This window comes from Bradysia coprophila, chromosome X (genome assembly GCF_014529535.1).
Source record: "Bradysia coprophila strain Holo2 chromosome X, BU_Bcop_v1, whole genome shotgun sequence".
In the NCBI taxonomy this organism is placed as follows: domain Eukaryota; kingdom Metazoa; phylum Arthropoda; class Insecta; order Diptera; family Sciaridae; genus Bradysia; species Bradysia coprophila.
Window position 1 is genome coordinate 8,792,915 of NC_050737.1, and position 7,459 is coordinate 8,800,373.

Genomic DNA, 7,459 nt, shown 5'->3' on the forward strand with positions numbered 1-7,459 from the left:
ATATTAATTTTGTTTTGTAAAAGACTTTTAGATTGTCGTAAATACAAGTAGCGTTATTTTTTTTGGACAACAATGACTTGTTTTGCATCAACACTAAGCTTCGATGCTGTGTCATAATCGATCCTACATCTTGAATCAAATGGACAATTCTGATAAAACCATTTATATCGAATAACTAGCCAACAATCTTTTAGTATGTTCCCCAAAGGTGCCCATTAGATTCTTGGTGTATGAAGTACTCCTGAGTTGGTCCCTAGGTTCCCACAATAAAATTATTGATCGAACGGTTGTCAGCAGTTGTGTTTCCGTTTTCTATCAGTTCCACATCAAATGGAGACGAAAATGGCTCATGGCAACGTACCACCATATGCGTCTCGGAATTTCACATACCACAATCGCATAGTGTATCATACGTTCGAACGACACTTGTAATGACAAGTTCATACAACTAAGATACTGTGTCATTGTCAAGTGCAAATGTTGGTGCGTTGCTCATTCAAATGTTTCTATTTCGTCTTCCTACTACACTGAACTATAACGATAGGTGAGAGGGAGGTGTAAGTCTTACGTTTCCCAGATACGACTACTCGTCGTTATGGGTTTCTTTAAATATGTTAATGATGCCTTCGTTAAAGTATTAAATCATCTGGATTTGGACACTAATGACGAACTTTGGGTTTCTGGTGACTTCAATCTTCCGAGTGTTGACTGGATCGCTCAGTATGAGTGCTCTCACCCTAATGGTGATCTGAACAATTGTGTTGATGATGGGAATGTGATGATTCCCTATAATTTGGGCGATAGCGTCAAAGCTGATCTATTGCATACCTTGCTGAGCGTCGATCTTCATCAAATGAATAACATTAGGAACGGTGACGGAAGAATTTTGGACCTCGCTTTTTCGTCAAATCCTTTCAATGTGGAAGTAGCTAAGTCTCCGTATCCTATGAACACGGACCCGTACCACGTACATGTCGAAGTCTGGATTCCTGTATGCAGCTCACCCAGTGTTCCCATATGCAACAGAAGCAAAGAGTTTAACTATGTCAAAGCAGACTTTACTGGTCTTAATCGATACTTGTGTTCAGTTGATTGGAATAGTACGTTGTGCTACTTGGATAATGTTAATGACAAAGTTAGGCCTTCTTTGACGTCATCCTATCTGGATTGAGAACTTTCGTTCCTTACAAGCGCAAGAATCAACGTAACAAAGCTCATGTTCAATACAAGCAGAGTGATCTTCAATCTGATAAATTGAAGTTTTTTGCGGTGTGCAAAGAATTCGAAGCAGCACACGAGAATTCGTTTTTTTGGATATCTTGAGAAGACACAGAATGATCTTGTATCAAATCCGTCGAAGTCCGTCCTCTGACTATTCAGCAATCATATCTTCTAGAACACTGAGCTCATCTGATCCTGATGTGATCTGCAGTTACTTCGCCAATTTCTTCGAAACGTAGAAGAATAGTACATCACGTCCTTGTTTGAAGATTTTTATTTTACCGCGAAGGGAGGTTTGAAGCCCGAACCGAAGGTAAAATCGTGGCAAAATAGCAATCTCCAAAATTTTTACGTAATTTCACTTGCCAAGCCCTGCGAAAATGAAAATTATCGCAAGTGTCAACGGTGTGTTCCTTGCGAAAATTTCATATTCGCAGGGTGCTGCAAGTAAAAAGCTTGATCGGTTTTTGTGATTCGAGATCTATGATAGCGGTCATTTTCTTCTGAATAGTAAGTTCCGTCAATTTCTAAAATGTGAAATTAGGTTGATGACCGATTTATCGACTCGGTTAAAATTCAATTGTATGTTCGATTGAAAAGTTTTGTATTCACACGAACCTTAATGTCTCATCTCTGACCACTACTATTATACCGTAAATTTTATGAAATAGCAGCAAAGTCATCGTTTCATTGCACACTAACGCTTGTTCTGTGTAGTTAGAGCTTTCGAAAATCAACCATTTTGTTCCAACGAGTTAAATTCGTATTTTCAAATTAGTTTTACAGAGCAAATTAACCGAAATCAAGTTTACAACGGAAATAACTTATTCTGAAGAAATACAGGTATGTCAAAAAAAATTGTATTAGATGCAGCGGAACTTCATTACAAGATCAATTTTAACTAATCTTCACTGAATCGTCATCGACAAAAAGGAAACTTGAAAAGCAACCCAATACGCGTCGAATAAGACATATATGTCAATATTTCATGTAGTGTTGCAACGCGGCTATTGCCCAGAAATTTTCAACTTGAAGGTGCACTTCGGCAATATAGCTCACAAGGCGTAAAGCTACTACTGAGCGTTAAATTGGTTTGTTAGGGTCCTAGTAGGACCGTCCTACTAAAGCTAATATCACAATGTTGTCCTAACAAGACTCGTCATCATCCGTCAGTAACATTTCATTTTCAAAATTATTGCTTTTTCATCGATTTTCGTGTTTTTCAACACAAATTTTCAGTGAGCGACCCCTAAATCGTCTCGTGTGACGTCCATACAAAACTTTTGTTAGGGATAAACAAGGGATCGTTTTTCGCGTTCTGCCCCAGACGTTTCGACACTTACCTTTTTTTGACAAGCGCACGGTTTGTATACCTCAGCATTTTTCTCATTCGCAGTGCTCCGATAAATCTTGTTATTAAAAAAAACGGTTTGACTGTTACTACTTAAAAGACATTGTATATATTTTGGTCATCTTATGACTCCATGACCCAATTCTGACTGATTTCTGACTATTACGCAATTCTGCCATTTTCCATACTTCAATTCATCGATTTTCCATATATTTTGGTCAACTGATGACTCCATGATTCAATATTGCCACTTTCCATATATTTTTGCCAACTGATGACTTCATGACTCACTTCTAGGCATGGGCGATAATGAAAATGATTATCGATAATTATCAATTATCGATAATCGATAATTATCGACTTTTTTTATCGAAAATTATCAAAAAAATATCGATAATCGATAATTATTGATATTTTGATAATTATCAAGATATCGATAATTCGATATATCGATATTTCGGTCCGAAAATCCGATATTTATCGATATATTCCGATATATCGGTATATTATCATGAATTTTCAGATAAATATCAAAATATCGATATTTTGATAATTATCGAATTTCGATATTTTGATAATTATCGATAATCATTAAATTATCGATAACGATATGATTAATCAATTATCGATAATTTCTTTCGATTGATAATTTTGAACGCCTCCCATCCCTACTCGCTTCTCCCATTTTCAATATATCTAGATCAACCGATGAATCCACGACTCATCAGCGATTGGACTAAGCCCTCAATGATTGGACTAAGCCAAATTCATCCGTTTTACTTCTATACACTGAGTAAAGAGTACAACCTGAAGTGAATCACAGAGAACCGGTGACTTTCATTTTTCATAAGCTGAAAGCCTATCAAAATGAAACTCAAAAAAGAAAATAAAAAGAAAAACAGGAACAGTTTAAACACTCTTCCCTTGCCCATGGCTCACGTATTTAAAACAAATTGAAGTATAAGATTTGAAATCAACCGATTAAAAATACTGTGATCGATGGAAGTAATAAACACGATAATAATACTGGTCATATGCTTGACGTCTGTAATTTTCCATGTTGTTCAACTTACGAGACTCAATGATTCAATTCTCCCATTTCCAATAATATTTTAGTTAACTGACTCAATTCTGAAATTTTGCAGATATTTTGACCAACTTTTATTCTACATGTAGTAGTCTCTCTAAAATGGAAAATTTCAACATTGTGCCTACTGAAATAGTAGTACTGATGTAGATATTGGATCATAAATAAGGTCGATTGTGCTGTGAGATAAAAATTATCTGAAAAAATAAAATAAAATCAGAGGCATAAGGCCGCTTTTGAGCGAAGCTGGAACGACGCAATAGAGTATTTTGACCCCGTTAGTATTTTTATATGCTACAGAGAATACATGATTGACCTGTGTGACTGAGAAAGGCTACTCACGATAAAAATCAATGCTCTCAAGTTACCTATAGACGATAGCCTTGTACAAATACCAAGTCCCCCACATTACAATGGAATAAAGAAATTCGTTTCTTCTATCAATTTTTGTCAAATAACCCCACTTGTGTATAATGTTCATTGAAACTGGATCATGTCTTTAATCCCAGATTTGATAATGTTATTTTTGTGCAGATGTAAAGAAGAAAAACGACAAAGAGTCATCACATCAAAGTTAAATACATTTGTGTATAGAAACGTTGAAAACCGTTTAAATGGTTTCGTACCACAATCGGTGCTCTTTTCAACGTTTTTCTTTGCTATAACAACAAAAGGGTATTAGAATTATTTGATTTACGTCTCTTTTTGTGTAAAATCTTTTTTTTTATCTCTTTTTCGTTGAAATGGTTGAACAAAGTACACCATCTCTTCTTAATAGTAAAATTGATTTTAAATTACATGTTCGACAGCACCATAGAAATTGATAACGAATACCCTTGAGTCATGCACATAACATTGCAACAAGAATAGACCGGCTGAAGCCTGGTGAGGTCTTTTTTCTTTTCTTTTTCCAATTTCAAAATGAGCGATCGGTTACCAGATAACAAATAATAATGATTTGCCTGGTGTTGATTTGATCATAGTAGCATTGCAATTTACCATAGTGGTAGTCAACTACAAAATACTCGATTTATAAATAGACCAGCAGGCCGAATAATTTCATCAGTCGGTGCGCATCTCTCGAACAGTTAACATCTTCGCTGATAATTATTTTGGTAGTCCAACTACCAAAAAATACCAAATTTTCAAATCGCAATGTCTGCTATGAGCGATCGGTTACCAGATAACAAATAATAATGATTTGCCTGGTGTTGATTTGATCATAGTAGCATTGCAATTCACCATAGTGGTAGTCAACTACCAAATACTCGATTTATAAATTATGAGCTTTCGGAGCTTTTCGCAAAATAAATTTGTACAATTCAGAGAGATTTTCAAATATATGGGAAAATGTACAGCTCTTTGTTACCAATTTTTTTGTAATTGTATGACGTTTCGTATACTCGACATATGAAAACATTTTTATATTGTAACGTAGCAGCAATACGAAAAGTGAAATTAATTAAATAAAAATAATTTATTTCGGTAAAATAATTCCAGAAACGTGTTCCTTTCAGGCTTTTGCACTTGTGAGCATGTAAATTACTTCTCGAAAGTTTTTGCGTTAGTCATGATTTGTCACTTTGCGCCAACCTCACACATGAAAGTGTCAATTTTGTAACGTAGCAGCACAACAATTTTGGTGTGATTTTCTTTAAAAATTGATTAATTTTTTTTTTCAAATAATAACAGGTCTACTAATACTCTACAGAATCTAGTAAAAAATTAGATACCATTCCCTCTCATTCCCTCAATAATTGAAGAAGTTTAACAGAAAATGTCATTTTTAGATCACATACATTTTCCCATATACTGTGTGTCGAAGTTGGTAAACAAATCATACAATATGCTATACACGAACGTTTAACAGCACGAAAAACATTATGCCATTCGCATTTTCGATGCCAGTACCGGTTTAACCTACCGGCCATAGCACACAGAGGGATTTTTTTGAAAGTGGACCATGCTATTTTTTGGCACTGATCGAAAGATAAATATTCGCCAGGTACGATATATCACCTTTTGAAGCTCATCAAAATTTCCGGCCTTTGACTGAAACATTATTTTTGTTATTTTCGAACAATGGCACAGGACATGGACGATATCTGTGCTTGCGCGCATCTACTGGACAATACCTATCTAATTAACCCCCACACATGTATGTCCATAGCCTGTGGCGGCAATAAATCATCACGTACAAAAAACACCAATTTTCGATTTTTGGAGGAGGTTTCCCAGCCAATAAAAGAATATTAAAATTAAACGACCGCGGTTTTAGACTATTGGGGCTAAGGATTATATGGGCATGTAAACAAAGTGTCGCCAAAAAATAGCTCCAACGGAGTCTGGTCCACTTTCAAAAAAATCCCTCACAGGTCGCTGACAGATGATATCCGGCAAAATTTCGTTGACCAAAGTCATTACTACGATACATTTTGGATTTTACACTTTAAATTTTGAATTTTCCGAGGAAGCAATCTCGCCAGCGAAAAGAATTTTGTAAAGGAAAATATTTCATGAAATTTTCACTTATAATAATTATGGGTTGACGTAAGACTCGAAGATAATAAGAACTTATAACTTTCAAGTTTTACATTAAAATGAATTTATAAGTGAACATCGAAATTTATGATTTTAATATTGATATTGAGTAGATGGACGGTACTCGCGAACAGCATTTCTCAGAGACTATTTTTGGGAAAACATATTTTCATATTTTCCGAATTTTCTAACATTCTAACATTCAAAATATTTTTTGGGAAAATTAGGGAAATCACGTGAAAACTTATGTATGAAAATTCATTAAAAGAAAATAAGAGAAAATCGTATAAAAGCGCCTCGCTGTGAACAATTCTACACTTTAAAGCTGTCAAGGTAGTTATGTTAACCGAATATATAAATATAATATAATATTAGACTATACAGTGAAAAGAAATTACATTGATCGTACGAAAAGTCGTAAAATATTAAAAACGGAAGAATTATTAAGGAAGTTTAAAAAAATCCCCAACCAATCTATCCCCAAATTTTCACATTTTTTTCATCAATTAAATGAATTACTGATGACTCAATTCCGTTATGAAACGAAGTGAAACCTATCAAACCCTCGCTAAACATAACATGAGATAAGCTTGACTAGAGGTGTTTCATACTCGGCCACATCTAAAATTACACGAAATTCGTACATTGGAAAACAAACAGTTAATGGATATTACTCATTAGCGTATCAAAAATCTACCCACCATTTATGCCAAAACCATATCAAATATATCCCAATTTGCATATTATACCGCTGTCATCAAGAGAAAATTACCAAAGCAATGAGATCTCATCAAGAGCTTCATCAAATTCTAGACATCTGCATATTTCATTTTCGTTCAAACCAAACTATATTTGCATATAAGGAAGCCGCAGTTGTACACCCAGCTACTGCTATGAACCAGCAGTAGGTTAGACAGTCGATATTATTGTGTTTTCTGTGCATACACATTTTAACACGGAACAGCTAGATAATATACATAATAGAAAACGGGAATCACTCTGGTGTGATGATGAGACAGAGCATGGTTGTATAAACGATGGAATGATGGGTTTCATCTATAATACCATGAAATCATGTTTTGTTTGTGCGACAGACATGAGCAATTTTTGCAAAACTACCATTCGCACTGTATTTATACGAAAACTGTGCAACCGAACATTTTCAGATATATCTCGAATCCCTGAGGAACATACACTAAATGCCATACATCCAACCACACAATCCACGATTGTGTATTATTATTATTTGTGTGTTTAAT